The following is a 24,160-nucleotide window of genomic DNA, read 5'->3' as shown; positions in this document are numbered from 1 at the left end:
CATTTTGATGTTTAGACATGTTTTGTTGGAAATTGTGAAAAAAAGTTGGATGAGTTAGGTCATAGGTCAATCGCAGCGACTTCGAAATGTTTACAAAAATCGTTTTTCTCCTGTGATATACATAACCATTTTTCCATGATAACTTCAAGATAAGCTGCTAGAATGCTAGATAGAAAAAAAACAGGCTTGACGTTATATATTCATTAAAAAAAATTGTTAGTCAATTTTGGTGCCATATTTGTTGCGATTATACCCATATGCGTCGTCGGAAGCGTTATGTGCTATTATTACATTCGCCACCACATATATTTGTGGCCATTGTGGGAATGGATTTTCGGCACTCGTTCACATCAAATCGAAGGTGCGGATTTTCCAGACACGACCACGTATATTTCAAGAAATGCAGTTGCAGAAATTTGAAATACTAGAAGTCAACCCTAGTTCTACATGAATAGTATGATCTTATTTTCAAGAAAAGTAATTTTGTTACTGTTTATCACTATGCCTACAGTAATCATTTGCACAAGACGGAGATGACGATTGCACAATGATTGAGCTAAAGTTGAAGTAAAACTTCGTGGGGTCCGCGGGGTCCGTGACGTTCCGAAAGGGGTCTGCGAAGACAAAAAGGTTGAAAACCACTGACTCAAACAGCTCAATAGTATCACAACAAAAAATTGTAAAATCAGGATTGATTCTCTGCACACAAATTTAATGCGATTTTGAACACGTCAGGACAACGTGACGCTATGCGACACGATTGATGAATGCTGGGATCACGACGCGGAAGCAAGGCTTTCGGCAGGATGCGTAGAGCAGAGAATCATCGGCCTACGGAGAAACAGAATAGGCCAAGTCATATCGCCGCCTCTCATTGTGGACATGCAGTCTCCGACAAGCTATACGCGGACACGTCGGCAATGGTAACTCACGACTAGGGCCGTCGAGTACCAGAGTCATTCGATTGTGAATCAAGCATTAGACTTTGAGTCGAGGATTAAAGTAGGGTTACCATACGGATACCTCCTCTTTTTTCAATAAATTGAAAGTGGCCTCGGGGGACTCCTAAATGTTCTACTTTTTGGGAATTTGTCATCTTTTCTCGAAAAAGTATTAAAATGCGATCAAAACATCGACCTCGTCGCAACGAGCGTCAGAGTTTCGTAAAAAAAAATCGGGTAAAACGGGAGTCGAGTCAAAGTGACGACCATTTTTTTAGTCAACACAGTACTATCGGTGGAGAATTTTTTTAAATCACTAGTTTTCTGGAGCTTTCAGGATTTTTGAAAGTGTCCTCTTTTTCGGGTCTCAAAATATGGCAACTAGTTAAAGTCACTCATTATGGTGTCATAACAGTTTGAAAGATGCGGAAAGTTTAAATATGTACCTTTTATGCGACCACAATGAATAAACGCCAGTTCTACATCCCATTAAAGATAATTGGCTATTTCCTTGCACTTTGTTGCAATGCTGTGGGTTATCCCAGCGTCACAGATATGTCATTTCCGCTAACGTGCGTACATTTGTATTACATGTTTTGTATGCTGCAATACGACCAATCGAGGTTACAAGACTTCCACAGTGGAAAATAGTATCGAAACTATAATTCTTGTTGATGAACCAACTCTGACAGCGAGCGTAAAATTACAGTACTCGAAAGTGATACGTGAATCCTAGTGCTCAATTCTTCCCAGTCTTACTTGATTTGTCATTTTCTTCGCTACATAATGAATTTTGTTACTTTCAGAACCAGATTAACACGCAGATGAGCGTTGTTAGGAGGGACAATGAATTTGATGGAAATCATAGGTATGAATGGATTTTTTTCAGTAAGATTTTACAAGTTGTGATATTTAACCACTTGTTCATGAATGGAATCAATTGGCCGTCCGATAGATGTAATTAACCTTTGCTAATTAGATCTTCTATATACCAGGGGTACCTAACCTAATATGTAAGGGGGGCGCGAAGCACTGGCCAACTGAAAATTTCGCCTGCTAGTTATTTAATTCTTGGGTACATTACCTGTTAATATTTAGAAAAAGCAGCCGTGTGTTTTGGCCGGTTACACAAGTCTTTGAGAAAGTTTTGGCGGTACAGAACTCGGATATATTCATATTGAAATACACCACGGAATGTTTTTATTAGTGAATTCAAAAGAGTTTTCCGGTTTATTCCGATACGGATATATTATTCAATTACACAAGTCTCTTGCATAGGGAGACATTTCTACCTGAATTTTTTCTGTAACTCATCCCTTGCATTTGTGTGCATATAGAGCTGGAAGAAAATCGGCTGAAAATGGGGAATTCCCAAAAAATTTGAGTGCCGCGATTTTACTTAGCCTACTAAAATGCCATATATGTCAGGTTTTATGCAGCTGTTGTGGTTTGGGGTGATGCAGAACCTCACTGGCTCACTCTAGATATTTTTCCGACTTCAGGACACCGTTTTCATATTGCACACTGCGTTGGAAATCCTCAAATTTACCTAACGCTGACATTGTAAATATTATCTTATTATTCAATGAAACGTAAGAACATAACAAAAAAATGGATTATTTTGACAAAATTCCAATACCAATCACATTATTGATGGGTTGATTTTTCGAAATTTGGAATCATTTGTCGGAGATCTTCCACGGCTTGTAAGAGACAGGCTTGCTGTTTTCTGTCATCTGGTATGTACATATAGCGTGGTCGGTATTTAATTTCATCATACATTCTGCTGGATCTTCAAGTACTTGACCAGTATTCACGAATTCCCGAGCACTCATGAAATGCGGATACCTATGCCATTCTCAAACTGGAAGACTCGTCCAATGGTGTTTTTCCACCATACCCTCCGTGTGAACGAAGAAGCCGTCTCAAGAAAATCAACGATCAAAAACCTGGCAAAGATCTCTGTCGTTTATTTGGTTTCCAGTGGCTTTCAGAGTAGTCAATTTAGATGGATGATCGGATAATTATTGTGCAACTTCAAAATCACTGCTACGGGGAGAATCAGCTGCTTGTGCAGATATGTTTACTTGGCCAATTGCTGCAGCGGTGAACCTCTAGCGCAGAGGTCTCAAACACGCGGCACGCGGGCCGCATGCGGCCCGCGAGATCATTTTGTGCGGCCCGCGAAGGCATTTTGAAATTTCAAGTATTCATCAAAATATTCATGCGCTATATATCTTTTTAGATACAAGAACCTGAAGTTCACCCTAAAACTACCATAGCAATCACTGAAATCTCAACAAACTCACTGTCACATCATTTTTAAAAGCTACCATTGCGGTTGAAGACCAGCTATTTACGTCACATTTCTAGTTCATGATGATAAAACATTACCCGTTGATGATTCCTGACTGAAAATTGTGATTTGGTTTGGTGCGACCTTTCGTCAAATTATTCTCTATTTTGGATTGACTATGGGTGAATAAATAAATACGACTCGAGTTGAGTCGGGTCCAGCGTTAAACCAGAGAAGGGCTTGCGACTCGCAACGGGGACTTGGTAATCCTATGGACGCAACAATCTATGAAACTGTCATGGGGAATAGTAATACATCAATAGGTCGTAGTTTGCGTTGCGTAGGGTATATAGATAGCTATCTAATCAAGCCAGTCTGGCACCATTGGCATTCTGTGACCCCCCGTGACGCATAGTTGGTTACATGCTGGGTGTTTTTGTTCTCTTTATCTATGTTATTATCTGTGGCGAGTAAGGTAATAGTAGCCTATGCTCCACAATTGTAACACCAATGCATTCTTTGGCGATTGGACATTTCTGTTCCAGGGGTTCTTAACCAGGGTCCGTAGACACCATCGGGGTACGAAGAACCACATCAGGGGCTACGAGATGTATTGTCGAATTAGGCCTATATGCTGTGGAATCTTATCTTGGCCAATTTATTCTGATATCAGATCAATCTTCAGTAGATTTAAAAATATTCTACATAAAATCGTGGCACGTCAAAGTTCCAATACCTGCAATATTATAACCCGACAGTTTTACGATATCATGATCAATCGCCACGCACGATGTCTATAACTCATTATTTTAACAAATTATGCCCGGCACAAAAACAAGTTTATCAAATATTTGAAAATGTGATTTTTTTCCGTATCAAGCGTGAATATTACAATCGTGAATTACATTTCCACGATGTTTGTGGAATGCCTGTCTGCAAGATCCCGTTAAAGAAGGCCTATACTTGGAAACCATACATTGAATAGCCGTATCATTGATGCTGCGGCCCGCGGCGTCATCAGAAGTAGGAAATTGGCCCGCGAGCACATTTGAGTTTGAGACCTCTGCTCTAGCGTCTAGCAGTTCAGTCTTTTTCTTGTTGCCCGAGTTTAACTAACAATTCGTTATCGTTGGCACCAATCGTTCCTAATCTGGGACCCCCGATCATGGTAAAATGCCCTGCCTTCAAATTTCTTTATCCACTGCAAAAGACTGTTTGCTTCAACTGTTCCAGACCAAATATATGTGGCAACATCACGAAGTGACTTTGTAGCTGTACTGCGTAAGCTATGTGATATAGGAAAGGAACCCCTGAAGCTATTTCGAAAATTGATGCAAAAATGCTCATTTGATACGATTGAAGAATTTATAAGACATAACCTCATACTCTGGTTAGGAAGGTCCCAGATTAGGAACGATGGGCGGCAAAGATAAAGTGTTGAAAGTTAAAATCAGACAACAAAAATAAGACTGAACATAACTAGAAGACGACCTGCAGCAGCATGGAGTAACGAAGGCGAACTTACTGCTAGAGCACATCTATATCTTAATTCACAGGCAACTGACACCCCCATAGCATGGATTTCGATCAGATCGGATCAATCATCTACATTTGTGACTCTGAAAGCTCCTGTAAACCTATTCCATGGCAGAGACATACGTCATGTTTATAATTGTGTATTTGATCGGGACAGAATCGTGTTCCATATTGATGCTATAGCTGTGGAACATCATCAAGTCGGGTCTTCCATTGTCAGAATGGCATATTAATCCGCGTTTCATGAGTGCTCGGGAAATCATGAATGGTGGTCAACGTGGTCAACGTGGTGGTTAACGATACAGCAGCCCATATGATGAAATTGAACAGTGTTCAATGAACACCGACCAAGCTATATACATACCTGACGACAGAAAACACACAAGCCGGGGAAGATCTCCGGCAAAGATTTCAAAATTTCGAAAAATCAACCCATTCATCCACCTGATTGGTATTGGATTTTTGTCAAATTAATCCATTTCTTTGTTATGTTATTTCGTTTCGTATCCATTTCTCCGTTATGTTCTTACGTTTCATTGAATGATAAGATATTCACAATGCCGCTGTGTAATTGGATGGTGCATTTACAGTTATATTCTTTTACATGGTGAATCGTGCGTAGTTATCAGGGCTATGGAGCAGCCGTAAATTTAAACTGCTCCAGCTCCGGCTCCGGAGCTCTCTTCTATCATACATTAGCTCCGGCTCCAGCTCCGGAGCCGCATTATTACCACTGCTCCGGCTCCAGCTCCGGCTCCGGCTCTGAAATTATCGAATGGGCCTGTCTATATCAGGGGTGGCAAATCCGTGGGTCAAATGTGGCCAGAGAGAGGGTTTTGCGTGACCCGCGAGCTAATTTCCTATTATGTTATCGAAAATGAATTGATCAGATTGTGAACTTGCAATGCCAACCAAAAATTACAATTCTGGCTGCGACACTTGGGATGTTGATGACTAAAATATCAGTTCCGACGCATTGGCAGATCCAGGGTCCAGTCACATTTTCAGAAATCGTAGTACATTACAATAAACTAAAATAGTAGTCCTGCTTCGCGTGTTTAATTGTCACACGATTTCTTGCTTGGTAGCCTACCCCCTACTGAAAATGAAAAAACGCCTAATTTACCCGATTGAGTCCAACTGTATTCACAATTACGGGAGAAAGTCTTTTCGCGTTTGCGCTCATATAAAGATCGTCGACGGTGAAATGTAGGCACAAAATGATTGTCTCATATTATCGGAGACCTTCAATATCGATGTGGCCAGACGCCGAATAGCCGTGTCCTTGCAAACTGAGCCTAGTGGGCGGTATACAATAGATCCGCAATACTCCAGTAATAATATTATTGACCTTGTTTATTTATTAACTTGGAAAATTTTACCCGCTTGGCGTGGCTAGTGGACCGCGCACTCGTTCGCCAATTGCATGTGCCCCTTTAGCCGAAAAGGTTGGCCAATGTCCATTCTTGGTCTATATAGATTACTAATCTACCCATAGATTAGTTATCTATAGTAATCTAGAGTCTGTCAGCCGTCAGTAACATCCCATGTAGCAACGAATACCTATAGGGGCCGCCGTACCGGCTTGTGACGTCATATTGAATACTTGTGGATTGTCGACAACATCGTAGTTGCACTCTAGAACGCACATTACTCCATGCCATTGCTGTGCACAGCAATAAAATTCAGGCCTGCTGTTCAATTATGATAAATCAGCAGATGTGGTTGTTGCATATATAATAGCATCTTATGAAATAGGTCGGAGCCGGAGCTACTCCTCAAATAACGGGCTCCAGCTCCGGCTCCGGCTCCGGCTGAATTTTAAGTGGAGCTCCGGCTCCGGCTCCAGCTCCGGTGAAAATGCACGGCTCCGGGGCTCCGGCTCCGGGCTCCGGCTCCGGCTCCAAAGCCCTGGTAGTTATGCTAAGTTTTAGGTAAGTTTGAGGATTTACAGGGCAGTGTGCAATATAGAATGATGTCCTGAACTCAGAAAAATATCTAGAGTCAGGTTTTCCATCACCCCAAACCACAACAGCTGCATAAAACCTGACATATATGGCATTTTAGTAGACTATGTAACATCGCGTCACTCAAATGTTAGGGGAATCCCCCATTTTCAGCCGATTTTCTTCCAGCTCAACATGCACACTTGCACAGCACACAGATGCAAGGGAAGAGTTACATAAAAATGTAGCTAGAATATGTTTTTAGGGCATAAGGCATGGGAAACGGACTATAAACCATGATTTTTTTAAAAGTCGGTCAATTCTGAACAACCCTAATGGACATATTTATATTGAAGTTTACGGTCCACATGAGGCAATCATTTTCGGCTTAGGTTTTCTCGCTGACGATCTTTTTGGCACACTTCTCGGAGTCCCATAGTGGCCCAAAATTCATATGTCTTTAGACATCGTGGTGTGGTAATGGCCGACACCGAAATGCCTATTTCAATTTTTCACAAATCATACGTATTTGGTCGTGGGGTAATGGTAGGCCTACCCAATAATCAAAAATTTGGCAAAGCTAAATCGCGCACAGCGCGAGAAAAAAATTGAAACATATTGCGTAAATTGTCATAGAATAATGTCTAATTTATTTTCATTGACTGAAATAATTTTGGGCTCTCTTCGAGCTCGGGCCCTTTAATTGGGGGGGTCGGGGTGTGGCACTCACCGTCCTGGTAAGAGGTCAAAGTCAGTCGGTCTTTTTGGCTTGAGACTTTACTAATGGAAATATTTCGCATTTCAATCGCGCCCGAGGACCACTCAACTAATAAACGATATAATAATTGTATATCGTAACGGTGTCTAATTTCTTGATTATTGGTTACCCTTCCCCAAGAAAAAATAATGCAGGATTTATAGAAATGCGCATTTGAGCGTCGGCCATTAACGCGCCACGAAGAACCAAGACATATATGATGTATTTGACCATGTAACATGCGACTGCGAGAAGTGTGCCAGAACGATCGGCAGCGAGAAAACCTTGGCCGAAAAGAAATGCCTTTTTGCTGACCGAGAGAAAAATTATTTGCCAGTGCAGAAATACCAATTTGAAATCGTGTGCGTCTTTTAGTTTCGTACGTTTGGGCGATTTCAATATATTTTGACATAGCAGACAGGAGGTCAAAAAAATAACATCATGTAACGAAGTTACTATACCAACTGGTCCGCCGGAATATGTTTAATTAATCTTTATGGGCCCTATATTTTCCAAGACACCTCGCTCAGCTCTACAGGTAAATTTGAATACATGAGCAGGGAGAGGATAAGAAATTGATAGCAATGTATATGCAATTCCCGATCATATTGGCCCATTCAATCACGAAATATAGAAAATTTCCGCGCGGTTGATGCGATACAAGAGAACTCACTAAACTGTACAACATATCTCGCTGATAAGCAGCGGTAAAAGCGTACATGTTGATGGGGGGTCTGGGGGGCCTTGGTTTACCACCCTATGGGGGCCCAATACCAACGTTTGGAGTGGGGTCTGACGAAGTGCTGTTTCGGTCCTGTGTACGGCATGTGCTGTTTCGGTCCTCTCACTCAAAAGTGATATACAGTGCCCCTTTCTTTGATTTCCACACGCTGTGCGCTGCAGGATACAATACCTAGTTGGAAACATTTCGTTGAAAATAACCCTAGAAAGCGTGACGGCATTGTTTAACGTGTAATTGGTGATTAAAAGGTACGCGCAATTCATTTTACATGAATTATACTAAGCCACTAAATTTATGAAAGCATGTGCAGCAAACATCGTTACGGAGTGCGACCAAACATTTCGAGATTTGTTGAATGTTAATTTGCACTAAAAACTCATTATTGATATGTCCTACTACTACACCATCTATTGCGAAGCCATTTTTCTTCAGCATCCCCCAATATCGCCCCCTCAGCCCAGCACCCCCCATATTGGACCCTGGGCATTTCCACCCCCTTCAAAATCCTAATGGCCCCTTGGTGGGCGCTGAAGGAAAGGTTAAGAAGCGCTGCTTTACAGAAATCTGGAAATTATAATTTTATTGCCGTAGCTAGCTAAATAATTTTATCCAATCCTATGGATGTATTGAAGAAGTCGAACGATACACTACACAAGGAGGCGGAAACGAGGAAGAAGGAAATGGATGTATTGAAGAATTTGAACGATGCACTGTACAAGGAGGCGGAAACGAGGAAGGAAATGGATGCATTGAAGAATTCAAACGATTAACTACACAAGGAGTTGGATTCCTTGCGACAAGCGTATCGAAATCTTAAAACCGACTGACAAGTAACCCATAAAAAATTTATTGGCATTTCAAGGAGTCAACATCGAGGTTCATTCTGTTTGATCGGGGGTTCACAAATTGCGATTTTAAAATGTTCGGCGACCCCACTTCTCTAATTTATCGTGCTGATTACTAAAATCAGGTCAGCACCTGCTCCCAAACCTACAATTGGCCTATGTAGGAAAACTTGCGATTATGTGCGCAGAAATAACAAAGCAGAGATGTAATTATGAACTCCTCCGCCTCCGTCCTTAGATTAAGAAACAACTCAATCAAGAGTATAGCAACGTATTTAAATCTTTCGGAAGGAATTCTATCTGTATCCAATCGAAATTGGCGAGTATTTCTACGTGAATTTCTGCGTCATACGAAATATATATTAACTTATTCGACCTCGCCATGAGCGTGTGTCATGTGTATGTATTATACAGTTAATGCATAGCAATACCGGTTACTTGTAGTTTTCCCAGAAGGAATATTTACCGTCCAGACACTTTAATCTGCATACTAATGGCCAGACATCAACCTTACGTTATAGTAGGTGGCGCTTTAAAATGACGCTTCGACTGATCTGATACCTTGTTTGCCAGGTTCGCATTCCTCAGAGGTCGTTTTTTCTTCTATTTTAAAAAATAAACTAAAATATTAAGAAATGAGCCGCCAATAGCATCCACTTGATTGACGTTCTTGTAATACTCAATGCCAGAGAATGATCAAAAGACGACACTGGGGTCGTGACGCCTAGTTTGGGAACCCCTAATGAATACCATCAACATAATAATATTTAGCCAAGAAGCCCAAGATATGTTATAGTTCATGCTAGGCCTACTACGCTATAAAAAGTAATGCTTTCGCTCAAGACAATGGAGGAGCGTGAAGAGCTTTTCGAAATTAAAAGCTGACGTGCTGCCACATTTTGACGAGTGATCAACTTATAGTAGCTTGTGGATGTTCAATCAGATTTTGCTACTGTCCTCAACCCACCATCATTCGCGCAAGTACTTAGCCTATAAGTCATAATTCCAGCGGGTCTTTGTAATCATTTACTCGAATTACGATGCCATACCGGTGAAAATAGTCATCGCCATATATATGATTCTCTCATCGTTATTCAGTATCGTATAGCTTCAGATTTAAATTCTGCTGAACGGCAGAATCTGTTCAATATTCTGCTGGTATAGATGAAATGTCAAGAGGCTAACAAGTGTATTAAACAGAGGTGGTCAAAGTAGTCAAGAAAGCTACTCAGGTAGAAGTAGAAGTACTTCTTCCATAAGCAACCTAAAACTACTTGAAGTAGAAGTAGAATTTGCTGGCTTTAAATCTACTCGCGTAAGTAAGTAGTTTTGAAAACGGTCATAATACGTTTGCATGGACTTTCAAAAGCTGCAAATTGAGCTATGAGGCGGGTGCAGAGAGCTTCATATACAATGTATATTGATGCATCCCAGAAGGTATAAATTTCCGACAGCATGAGCATTCGACTGAATCATGAGCTGTAAATGATTGTTTTGCTATGGAAATGAGATACTAGCCTTTTGTTTACTAAAACATACCGTTTTAGAAAATGTCATGGCATGTTCCCTCGCGCATATTACGGCCTTTAATTTAGTCGAAGAGCAATACGGAGAAGTTGTATGGATACGATGTTAACACTTTGCGCGATTCGTATACGATGATAACGAACTATGGCGTAATGTTAAAATGCCATATGGTGTAATTGTATCGTAGGAAAATAGATGGCGATGCTACACTTGCTTTTAAACTTAAACATATATGTTCTCCAGACAAAAGAACAGAAACTAATTAGAACTCAAAGTAGGCTAATGATACTGCTAATTGCTAACGACAACTTCCAATACTACATCAGAAAAGCGGCAAATGTATCTTCTGCCTTTTGTCGTGACAGTTTTAACGGTGGTCTGCTAAAACAGATCTAACGCTCAAAAAGTCAGAGCCAACTTTTCCCGTTTAGGACACGCCATTGGCTGCTAGATTACGATATGATGGGTAAATGCTAGATTGCGAAACGGTAGTTTCAAACGTTATGATGGGCCATATTTACTGTGACGAAATATGTCATATGGGCGGCAATGTGGTGCAATGCAGCCTGCAACCTAAATAAGATTCACTTTCGTGAAAACATATTTGTAACTCAATATCTACTAGATGTGAAGCGCGACGGAAATTCTGGGTTTGACTTAAATTTTCTTAAAATTGAAAGTTAGAACTCCGTGAAAACAGCCCGAGAATTCCCCAGTTTCTCTTTCTAATTGGAGGGTTACACTACTTCTACTTGACAAACTGAAAATAGCGAAAAGTAAGTAAGTAGATCACTAAATATTATGAAGTAGAAGTAGAAGTAGCGAAGATTCTATCTACTTGAGTAAGCACCAAAAGTAGTGGAAAATTACTTGAGTACTTAGAAAAAGTAGAAGTACTTCGTTACTGACCACCTCTGGTATTAAATACTCAAATCGACGTCATATAGGCCTAAAGTTGACGAATTCGCGTGTTGGGTGACACAAACACTCTGATTTGAGTACGCAAGAAGACTAGAATCGCATCAAGTGAAGTGACAGTATTTTATACTATATGCGAGTGCATCTTCAGATTCCTAGACACGAATCAGAGGCCATGTGCCAAAGCTCCAACTAGGATGACGGTACATTCCCTCGCTTGTGGGGAAACTCATCGAATACAAATCTAACTTGAATTGAAGCGATAAACTTCAACTATTCATGAGAAGAGTTTTCAACAACTCATGTCCACTTTTTCATGCTGAAGAAATATTATATATTTAAAAAGTCATAGGTTTTCATGTCCTGCACTTCAATCAGTGTTGCAAAGGTTTATCCAATACAGTTCACAGTGAAAAATTTGTTTGTGAAACGGGGTAAGCAGCAAGAACTAATCAGTCTGGTCTACACAGTTTCCTTACTTTAACCAAAGAGCCAATTCCTGTACAATAGGGTTGTTTAAAAATAACTTTTTTTCCAAATTTCACTCGCTTACTGATAAAATCGTCAGGTTGCCTAAAAAAACTCTACACACCAAATTTCAGTCAATTCCGACTAGTAAAGGCCGTGCAATCTTTAATTGAAATTTAGATCATTTCTGAATTTATAGTATTTACGATGGCAAATTTTGACACTTTGATATGACCAAACATCTTGTTCCAGACATGTCTGAAATGAGAATTATGCTTTTCCTCACGCGTTTACGTCTTGATGAAGGCCTGTGATCGAGATTGGATGATGAAATTGCTAATATATGAAAAATGAATATGACACTGATAAGCTGGAACTACAATGAAAGAGCCCGTGAAAACGATATTGATATACATCGCATATGAATACTTTCAGCACTGAAATCCGCGTCCATAAAGAGAACATAAATTGTCCAGCAGAAAAAATACAGTAAAATATATACCAAACTTTAGGCCAGTGGTCGGGAACCTATGGCTCGCGAGACATATTTGGCTCTTTTGGGTGTAAGATATGGCTCTTTGCCAGATATATATTTTTATACTGAATTGATCAATATTGCATCTACTTGGTAGTAAATGTTCATCACTGCCAGAATAATTATTCTTGTGGCAGTATTAACATAAACATATCTTTAAGAGGTAAAGACAATGGGGTTAGGGGCTCAGATTCCTTTTTAAAAATCCTCAAATATAAATTACTGTCGCGTTTGGCGACCATCACTCGCGAATTCGATGATCCCGACTCGAAATCTTGTATTGCACGATACGTTGATTGATTAAAGAGAATAACAGACACAGCGACGCTCATCTGACAACGAAGTTTTCAAATACACATTTCCTTCCTGATATACGGTGCGAAATAGACTGTCGTGGAAGTGACATTCAAGATTTGCGAAATCTAATTGCAAACAACGACATAGCTATCCGCATTCTTGTTTGGTAAGTAGCTTTGTAGTTCTGGCGATAAAATGTAGGCATGTAGTGCAACGTTTTTTGTTAAAGCCAAGTACTTTGAGAATTGAGAAGTCGATCAGTATATAGATTTTTGGAATCAGTGCGACGCGACAGCTACATTCGATTAATACCAGTTATATTAAGTTCCAAGCTATTTATGGTGACTTGCCCTATCAATGGTGAGGCTTGGCCCGTCTGTGCATTAGCTCTCGTTTCGCGCTTTAGTTTCGAAGATTAAATATGCAAATTGTGTGATTTTGGGAAAAAAATATTCAAAGTCTGGTCATTCATGAACATCGAGAGAAAATACTAACAGTAATTGTAGGTTTCATAATTTTCGTTTATTCGTGCTGACAATAGGTGAGGCACTGCCTCACTTGCTTCTACTAACACCATGTCTCTGATCAATCACATCTTAGAGCGGGTACTGCTGTAGTGACCATGTTTGGCTCCACCTACGCACGTGATCATGGATTCTTGCATTTAAAAGGAACATCACTACCTATGTTCTCGTAACTCAAGTTTCGCACGCTCAAATAAGCAGAGGTGGTCAGTAACGTATTGCGTGTTTGAATTACGCATTGCTGTGAAAACATATCGTAATTAAAGTGGTATTTTTCAAAGTTCTTCCATTGCACGATTGCAGCCTTTGAATCTCCCTGTCATTGAAGCAATGAAGCTGTACTTTCTGATCCCACGACCGCTAAGTTTTTGCAGAGTTCGGTGTTGGAAATAAACTGATACATTTCTTTTTCCAAAACACGACCTTTTCCATTGGGAGGTGACAAGTGAGTGAGGTAATACCCACCTGGTTCTCCTACTAAAATAATATGTTCCTCCAGCTCTGCTGTCATAGAGCATTTTCCAGTGGGTGCTGCAACCATATTCAAAGTGGCATCTTTTCTTCCATCGAAGTAGATTCACAAGATTCAAGTTTTCTGCTTCTCTTCTTTATATTTCTTTTCTTCATCTTTCACCCTCTCCTCGTAATTTGCCGTGACCTACCACAAACGAATCAGTTTTTTCGTTGATTATAATAATACTTTTCACTAAATTTTAACATCAGTTGATTGACTTTCCGCGCAATAGGAAACTCATTTATGGAAAATACATTGCACCAAATCCAACGATCATGTAGCTCCTTGGCAACTATGAAGAAATTTCAATCATTCTCTCTACTATCCAAAGTATGCTAGGTTGATATAAAAATCAACTGATAAGTCCTTCAAACCAGATTTTGGTGGTAAAGCAGCAATGTAACAAACAGTCACATGCTAATTGGCATTGCAAACTTGGTACAACCAACCAACATTTTGAATAGCGGTCTAAAAATCAATAATTTGCTTGTAACATATAGGACACCATGGTTACACACTTGTTTTATCGCTTCATGCAAACTCATTTCAATACTTGTTAACATTTTTATCCAAAACTTTCATAAATATCAATATTTTCAAAAAGCCTTATTTCTGGCATTTTAAATTTTAAATTTTGTGCCGTTTTGGCATTTTCCCGAAATGTCAAAAATAACATGGCCTGTTTATGGGTGATGGTGAAGTGACTCATAGTAATCACGAGCACTGATTGACTCGTTTTACGAATTAGGGATTTGGAAACGTATATATCGTAACAATTCGAACCACAGACCGTATAATGCGTAAAGTGATAATGGCAACAAAGAAAGTTTGAACTAAACTATATGGAAAGCTTCACTTCTTGTGACTTTACTAGTTTATGTATACTTTGCTGCATTGACTTTATTTTGAATCTGGATTACTCATGCGCGTTAGCAGGCTGCGTAGTGACGGCATATTAATGAACAGGATGGAAAGCAAACGAATTTCCGTGCCGATTTATACAGCCTGTGGTTTTGGCTCACGCAGCAACATTCCAAGTAGGCCAGTAGATGTTATGTTTTGAATTCAAAGCAAATCTTCGCGGGCCACTCAGAATGGCTCCGCGGGCCGCACTTTGACCAGGTCTGTCCTAGAATAATGTTTCATATTTAGCGATACAGGATACATTCCATTAGTGCGAAATATTTTATTGCGGGGGGTTCTTAACCTGAAGTCCACGGTGAAAGGAAAATGATGAACAGCATCATCAAGCAACTACAAAACCAGATTGTTCTTCGGTAACCTAATGACGCCGTAAGTGGGACTATGACTAATCTGTCTTATAGTCATTAGTTCGCTGATGATTGACATGGAATAGCCAGAAGAGAGTTGTGATTGATGTCATGACCTTTTTCTATTTAAGTCCGCAACCGCCCACGAAACGGGAAGGGGTCCGCGAGCATAAAAGTTTAAGAACTCCTGTTTAATTGGGAGATCATCAACTGAACGCTTCTCACAATGTGTCGACGTCCGTTTTGACATGAACTAGACTAGATGGTGGAATTGGATAAAATTCGGTTGTCGAGAATAGGAATGACGGCATCTTTAACCAGACAACTGTGTATTTAATTATTGGCAAGACTTTGGCCAGAATAAGATTATTATTATTGGATACGACAGTGGTGCTTATAACGTTATGAGTAGGGCGATTTATTTTATACGTAAAACGGAAGATTTTGAACTAAAAATGCAAAATGTCGACATTCTTTACCTTAAAAAAACTTCATTTTTACAAAATTTTGCACTCGTGTATGTAAATTAGGTTTTTTCTCACATAATGTCAGAATTGTACTACTTATCTTCATTTCTGGTTGGAACTGTCTGTTCTTACGAAGTAGTTTGGCCTGAAAAAACTTTTTGACTTAAAAACTGACAACTTTTTACATGAAAAAACTATATTTTAACGATATCTGGACCTATGATGAAATCCATTACTTATATCACGCATAATGGTAGCAACAATTAAATTTTGTTGTAGTAGGCTACAACGAAAGATACTTTCAATACAACATCCATTGCAGTAAAACATTTATTCAACTGGAATACTTTTCGGGTGCCTCTTTTCAAGAGTTAACGGCACACTGAAGACGCAAATCGGTGGGATTGCCATGGGTTCTCCCTTGGGCCCTAGTTTGGCAGATATATTTGTGGGGTACCATGAAGAGAAAATGTTTGCAAACGTCCCAAAACCTCTCCTTTACCATAGATATGTCGATGACACCTTTTTTGCTCTCAATAATGAGCGAGAGTGTAATATGTTTTTTTTTAAATTGAATTGTCTCCACCCAGCTCTACAATTTACTGTGGAGAAAGAAACTGATTTGGCACTTCCATTTTTAGACGTGTTGGTTGAGAGATCTGGAAAAATGTTTTCGACGTCAGTGTATAGAAAGCCGACGTTCACTGGCCATTATACCCGTTGGGATTCTTTTTGCCCGAAGCGGCGAAAACTCAACCTAACATCAACTCTGGTTCAACGGGCCTTGCGCATCTGTTCGCCAGAAAAATTGCCACGTGAATTGGATAAGATCCATTCTATCCTCTCAAAAAATGGCTATCCTGAGCATATATTGAAATGCTCCATCGCAAGAGTATTAAAACGTTCGGATGGACCTCCCAATTATGGACCAGACAAATGCCCGGCATTTTTACATCTACCTTGGCTAGGTAACGTGTCCAATCGTTTTGAAAAGTTGATCAAATCGGCGGTGCACCGTTGTTATTATAGTGTAAATGCGCATGTGGTGTATACAACCAGGGCCGTCACAGCACTTCGTCAGGCCCCCCAAAAAAACTTTGTCTTGGGCCCCCATAGGGGTATAGACCGAACTTATGGGAGGCTTCGCCCCCCAGCCCCCCCCCCTCCGGCGATACCCTGTTTACCGCTATTTATCATATTCGTTGGGAGTTTGTTTAGTGAATCAGCTTTTGTCGCCTAAGCGCGCGAAGCGCAGGAAATTTCTAGAATTCATGGCTGAATCGGTCAGTATGATCGGGAATCGCATATATATTGTTATCAATTTTTATCTTCTGTCTGCTCACGTAATCAGATTTGCCGGTAGAGCTGACTCGCTGAGTGAGGTGTACTTGAAAAGGTAGGACCAGTAAATAATAACTAAACATCTTCGGGCGTATACCCGTTGGCAGGAACGAAACAGCACCTCGTCAGGCCCCCAAAAACGTGGGTCTTGAGCTCCCATAGGGTAGGGTTACCATATTTTGGAAATCTAAAAAGAGGACACTTTTTCAGAAATTTGAGACTTGCAAAACCGGAGAAGAATTCTCAAAAATCGGTGAATTTTTCCCACTTTGTGATCAGTTGACTAAAAAAACAAAACAAAAAAAAGGGCAACTTTCACGCTCAGAGCCCAAAATACCGTTTCTTCCTTCACATTGCCGGGTGGTTACCTAAAAAAAAGGTCAACTTTTCGCTCAGAGCTCAAAATACCGCTTTTCTCTCCACATTGCTATTAGGTGGCTAACTGAAAAATAAAAATAAAAAGGGGTAAACTTTTCGCCCAGGCGGATCGTCACTTCTGTGCTAATTTACGGCCTATTACTCGCATTTTGCTCTAAATATGACCTAAATTTCAAAAAAGAGGACAAAATCTCAAAAAAGAGGACAAAAGGGCGTCCTCCGAGGACACTTTCAAAAAAGTCAAAAAAGACCACAAATCCTCTTAAAAGAGGACGTATGGTAACCCAACCATAGGGTGATGAACGACCCCTCCATCACGTTGTCCGCGTTTGTCACGAAATCATCTGTACTATATTGTGAGCCAGCGCGAAGCGCGAAGATTTTCGATAATTTATGATAAAATCGGTCAATCAGATCGGCGATTGCATATATATCATGCTATCAATTTATTGTCCTCTCTACTCAAGTAATTAGATTTACCGGTAGAGCTGAGTGAAGTGTCTTGAAAACGGTAGGGCCCGTAAATAATAATTAAACATATTCGGGCGGGCGGACCCGTTGATATGACTTCGTTACATGATGTTATTTCGTGACTTCCAGTCTGCTATATCAAAAAATATAGAATCGCCCCAACGTAGTCTTCTAAACTAAGAGACGCACACGATTTCAAATTGGTATTTCTTCACCGGCATAAAATTTTTACCAGTGGGATGGTATTTGTCTTGTGAGCTTCAGATTGCAAAGACAGGAACATTCGGCGCCAGTCATATAGGCGCCTATGGACAATTAAACCTATATGTATTTTGTATATATAACGAAGTCTTCGGTCAGCATAAGGGCATAGGCCTTTTCGGCCAAGGTTTTCTCGCTGCCGATCGTTCTGGCACACTTCTTGGAGTCGCATGTTATATGGCCTAAAACTTGATTGTATGTGTTGATGGGTCGTTGCTAGCGTTGGGACCCCGGGAAATCCCGAGCCCGGGATCCCAGGATTTGAAGCAATCCCGATCCCGGGATTAACCCCAATGAAATCCCGGGATTTGTAAACAGCATCTACCAAGCCTTACGTAGCGCCATATCTCTTATTTTGGTAGTAAAGCAGTGTCACAAACTTGACTGATTGTCAAACTTTGGAATATTGTTTCTTAACCCTTTTCCCTGCAGCACCCCTTTTTGAAAATTGCCTAGGTCTGGCGCTCACACCCATATTTTAAGGATATTTCAGCAACAATTTACGAACCGTCTAAACGACGATACTCTTGATCAGTGGTTCCACCATTTTGGATGTCGGAGCTGCATTTCAAACTTCGGAGTATACGTAGGGAGCCGCATAAACACTCGAGTAGGCTATATACTTAAGACGAAAATTTCAAGGTAGCTAGGAATAACCTACCTCTGGATCTCACCATCTAGCTATCTCAACAGCATGCACATGCACATGGACTTCTATTGATTCTATATCGGTTATATTAGCATTTATATACGCAGATTGACAAGTGCTATGCAATATGCATTGAAATAAACTGAATTTGCATATCATTAGTATAACTTGATATTTTGTCGTGTTAGCTCCTCAATCCTCGTACATTCCAGCACTTGATACACAAGTTTGCGGGAGAATTATTCGCCGAATAATATTGGACTAATTGCTATTTATACTTGACTATGAGCCGTTATTTTGATGTTAGTAAAATTGTGTCGACGTTTACTATTCACAAAGTCGATATATAAAGGTGTGCGATCAGCAGAACTCAAATATATCGTTGTCTGGCGGGTATTCATCCATGCGTTTGACGCTTGTCTGCAAGAATTCTGTTTCCCTGTTTTCACAAGCGGTCTTGGACGGCTTTAGGCATAACAAATATGCCTCATTTCAGCATTCAGATACAGAAATTGCCTATAACTATTCATAGAAACAAACAACAACTGTCGTCCATTATATTTTTGCGGCATATTTAGAGGTCACTCAGAGCCGCAACCTTGGAGCCACGGTTTGGAATCATTGCTCTTGATGCTCTCATGTTTTGCGTCGATATTACAAGGGATAAATGTTATTTGTGTAGCTTGTATTGTATGTGTATTTTACTATTTTACTAATCCCGGGAAATCCCGGGATTGAGAAGCGAAAATCCCGGGAAATCCCGATCCCGGGATTTCAAATTTGATCCCGAAGTCCCAACCCTAGTCGTTGCGCGGTAATGGCCCAATACCCAATAATAAAGATAAATGGGTACTTGAATTCGCGCGCAGCGCGAAAAAATTTTGAAAAAATTGCATAAATTTTCAAAAAATGCTCCATGATTTATGCTAATTCACGAAATTATTTTCGGCCCCCGTCGTGCTCGCCCCCCCAATTGGGGGGTTTGGGGTGCGGCAGTTACGGTGCTGTATACAACTAAACTACTTCTGCCAAACTTCCGAAAGGATGTACTTCCTGCTTTAAATGCAAGTAACGTCGTCTACGAATTTAAGTGCCACTGTGATAGTAGGTATGTGGGACGTACATCACAAAGATTGTTTGAACGGATAACGCAACACATTCCCAAATTGATTCGCTCAAAAACTTGCGCAAATGACCGTACGGAGTTCGGACGCCAATGCAAATTAGCCGCAAAAACTGACTGTTATGACGATTATCAAGCATACGCTTCAATTGGCCAACATTTAAGTGAGAACCCTTCTTGCGCTCAAAACTATAATGACCAAATGTTTACTGTCATTGCGCGAGGTAGATCCTTGTTTCATTTGAAAGTCTTAGATCCTTGTTTCATTTGAAAGTCTTAGAATCAACAATCATCCAATTGACCAAGCCTATTTTATGTAGACAAAAAGATTTTCTGTACCACTTACAAATTTCCCATTAGTGCGTTCTAATTCGTGTTTGTTATTGTTTAGTTTAGTTCCCAATTGCTATGTTAATATAGTACCGGGTTGCCAGTAAACTCGCCCCAAAGTAAATTCGGCCCAGGCAAATTCGACCATTACATCAGTAAATTCGGCCCACCGAGAATATTGTATTAAAATGTATTACCAACCGTTAACATGAATTAATTACATAATTATACTATTATTAAGTGATTTGGATGTCAGGGTATGCGTAGATCGCGTAATCACGGGAGATAGCGCGGATATTCACGGGGACCGAATTTACCGACGGCCGAATTCACCGGTCAATTCACTGGTTACTCGGTCAATTCTGCCCTCGGAGAATTTTTTATAAAAATGTATTACCAACTATTAATGTGAATTAATTTCATAATTATATTATTATCAAGTGATTTGGAGAACAGGGTATGCGTATAAATATATATATGTATATATATATGCCGATGTTTACGGGGCCGAATTTACCGACAGCCGAATTCAATCGGTATATTCGGCCAGGATCCTAACTTAACCCTAATCCTAACCCTAATCCTAACCTAACCCTAATCCTAGCCTAACCCTAATCCTAATCTAACCCTAATCCTAACCTAACCCTAATCCTAACCTAACCCCAATCCTAACCTAACCCTAATCCTAACCCTAACGCTAATCCTAACCCTTAACCTAACCCCTAACCTCCAAATCACTTGATAACATTGTGTGCAATTGTATTACAAACTAATAATGTGTATTATATTACATAATTATAATATTATCAAGTGATTTGGAGGTTAGGGGTTAGGTTTAGGGTTAGGATTAGCGTTAGGGTTAGGATTAGGGTTAGGATTAGGGTTAGGTTAGGATTAGGGTTAGGTTAGGATTAGGGTTAGGTTAGGATTAGGGTTGGGTTAGGTTAGGATTAGGGTTAGGTTAGGATTAGGGTTAGGGTTCAGGTTAGATAATGGTATTGTAACTGTTGTTGTTACTCTTGCCCTGGCCGAATTTACCGAGGGCCGAATTCACCGAGGGCCGAAGTGACCGAGGGCCGAATTCGACGGGCCGAATTTACTTTGGGGCGAGTTTACTGGCAACCATAGTACCGTACAGTTCAAAATTGTTGTTGTTGCCATTGTTACATTGCCGACTTCATGGTATGTAATTTCTTATTGTTGCGTCATACTTTGCCTTTCTGGTTTTGCTTTTCATTCTGCTTAAAGGTCAACTGCATGTCCGAAAAGACTTTTGCTTATTTCGTAGATTATGTGGTTAGGAATAAGAAAAAAATAATGAAAATGAAAATTACATGATAGTTTTCAAGTAACTTAAATTACAAATCGAAATTCCGAAAAACGATCCCGAAATCATCCAGCCGTGAAATGACGTCAAGTAGTTGACACTACAAAAATCCTTGTTATTCCTGTTGGCTGTTAGGTGGGATTCGTTGCTTAGATTTGCTGTAGATTTCAATCATTGAGTGAGATCATGAAGGCTGTGAAGGAGGTGATTCATAGAGTCAGATGTTATGTCGCGTATGGTTGCTCCAATACGCAATATGCCGTGCCCACAATGTCTTTACATCGCTGCCAAAATCCATCCGTATACCGTCAGGCGACCGGACGCCGCTAAGACCAAAAGTGCGGACTTATGGACAACCAAAGGCAGAGACATTTTCAATGACGTATCCGATATACGCAACGCGCAATAAAGTTGACTGCTGACCACGGAAACTCTCACACGTAGTGCCGACGTACTGCAGTAGTGCCGTTCATACTTTATTCTCACGCACCAGTGAAATTGTGGTAATGGCAGAGGAACGCACTTCTAAAGCTATGCAAAGTGTCCAAAATCGGTAAGTGAAAATGTACTGTGTTAGCTAGTATTGTAAGAGTGTAACTAACTGTTTATAGTAGTATTGACTGTGGTACGGTAGTCATCAAAGTAGTTATTGTTTACACGCATGTGCATGTGCATTGTGCAATCATCATCATCATTGGTTTATAAGCAATTTTATCAGTTCAATACACCACAAAAATGCGATACAATGAAAAGACAGGAAGATGTCTAAGCGACAAGGAGTAGTCTATGGAATCTGACACCCACCTTGGCCTAGGCGATGTAAAGAGGAGGCATGCACACTGAATGAAAGTCAAGAAGATAGTATAGAAAAAGAAAGCGACAAGAACTAGGGCGGCATGTCATGGGAAGCGAGATCGATAGATCAGTCGTGGTCCGGTAATCTTGAGGATGGACTGTATATAGGCAAATAACTGAAATAAGTATGCCTTGAAAAACTTTGAGAGTAGAAGTGTACTTAGTCTGAAATAAAGCCACTTGAAAATCAATCAAGAAAAAAGATGTATAAAGGCATTAGTTAATAGGAGTCTGTAACCTGCTGACTTCATGATCTATAATGGTTATGTCGCAGACCTCATTTTAACGGAAGAGTTGCTATTACTTTTGAAAATAAACTTCTGTTTGTGTACAGTACATGTTTAGTCATATAATCATATTAGTTACTTAAGTTACTGAATGAAGACTGTCAGATATCAGTGACTAAATCTCTCAAGATATCGACAGCTCAGTAAAAGATTAAAACGTATCACTATCACCATAGCAGTCTAAAAGTTAGGTAGGATGCAGTTGGCAATCCTTCATTTTTATGATACTTCGGAGCAGCATTTGGTATACTGCCTTTGATTCGACTTTATTATAAAACTCTGCAATGTTTTTGCTCCTGCTTTAGATTCCTGCAATGAAGAAGTTGGCGCATGTATTCAAGCAAGACCAGATACGGCAGAGTCGACCAAGTCTATTGCGATGGCTTCCTCATTCAACTAGCAGCATCGTGAAAATTAGTTGAAGCCATTGCTGGACAGAAGAAGCTATTGTTGGACACAAAACTATATTTCTCTCCCTGACACAGTAGTACTGTTGATGGATTGGTTATGTTGCATTTATTATTTTCAATACAATTATTCCTTCGCGAAGCATTGCAAAATTGAAATCCTTTGAATTTTGATCGGATGTACAGACAGGATTTCTCGTTGGTTTGTCTTGCAGAATCCCAATGGCCAGCAAACAAAACTTCCGTACACAGTTTTTCTCAGCTTCCTGAAAAGCATAATTGTTGTGTTACTGACGGGTAATTACTTGGCACACGACTCAACGTTTCATGTGAATGAGACTCATTCGCTCATGCATCAAACTAGATGGTATAATTATATGACAATATTTCTGTTGATATCTATAGTGAGATATCTCTCTGATTGAGCTACTGATTGAAATCCTGGTAATGCTGTGATGCACTAATAATTCGTTAGTTGCTCTCCCACTAATAGTTTGCATAAGTTGGCAATAACCTCCATCCTCTATCCTGTAATTGATAATACCAAGATTAATAACTGAAAAGAGCAGTGGCGGCTCGTCCTATAGGGCAACTGGGGCATTGCCCCACCTAAAATTCTGTTCAATAACAATTTAACCATTTATAGACGCACAGCAATCAATATATCCCGAGATCACAGCGAAACCCGCGTTCTTCTTGTGCTTTCGCTTGCAAACGCCCATACATAGCGAAGTCTCTGCGAAAATCGAATTCTCTTCTGTGTTTTCGCTTTGTGAATGCCTAGCCGGGGCTTGCCCCGGTAGCGCTCATAACAAGCTTTCACTATCTATTCTCTCAAAGCCGCGCACAATAAAGAAACGGTGATTTACTCTCTCCTATTCGTAAAATGGCCGAGCAACCGGGGCAAATATGCCTACTCGCCCCTAAGGTGTGATGTAACAATCGTATCTATATCTGAACTCGGTTACCGTAATATGCGTTGAGTCGACCTTTGCTGGTATAGGTCGATTTTGACGGTGTTTCGCACCATGATAATTCTTGAAACTTGGTATGATATGTCGTGAAGGTAGTATTTAACACTGCTCCAAGTTTTAGGCTTGCTACTTAAAGATAATGGTAGTAATTCCGTTTCCGAAGTTCAGTGTGT

The 24,160-nt window shown here is 40.2% G+C and overlaps 2 long non-coding RNA genes across 2 annotated transcripts in view; one reads left to right on the top strand and one right to left on the bottom strand.

Annotated features, from left to right (window-relative positions):
• The first annotated feature begins 24 nt into the window (after positions 1-24).
• Positions 25-23,172, top strand: LOC145432948 (uncharacterized). The gene is made up of 4 exons (XR_013913008.1): positions 25-923; positions 1,748-1,809; positions 8,851-22,017; positions 22,912-23,172. It is a non-coding gene; the product is annotated as an uncharacterized LOC145432948 (long non-coding RNA).
• The window catches only part of LOC145432951 (uncharacterized), a 13,422-nt gene continuing 12,365 nt past the window's right edge, over positions 23,104-24,160 (bottom strand). Inside the window, exon 2 of the long non-coding RNA XR_013913015.1 lies at positions 23,104-23,527. This is a non-coding gene — a long non-coding RNA (uncharacterized LOC145432951). The remainder of the gene's footprint in view (positions 23,528-24,160) is intronic.

This window comes from Botryllus schlosseri, chromosome 2 (assembly GCF_051294905.1).
Source record: "Botryllus schlosseri isolate E-star chromosome 2, Bs_hap1, whole genome shotgun sequence".
Lineage (NCBI taxonomy): Eukaryota > Metazoa > Chordata > Ascidiacea > Stolidobranchia > Styelidae > Botryllus > Botryllus schlosseri.
The sequence above is the reverse complement of the archived record's forward strand: the minus strand, read 5'-3'. Positions and strand labels throughout refer to the sequence as shown.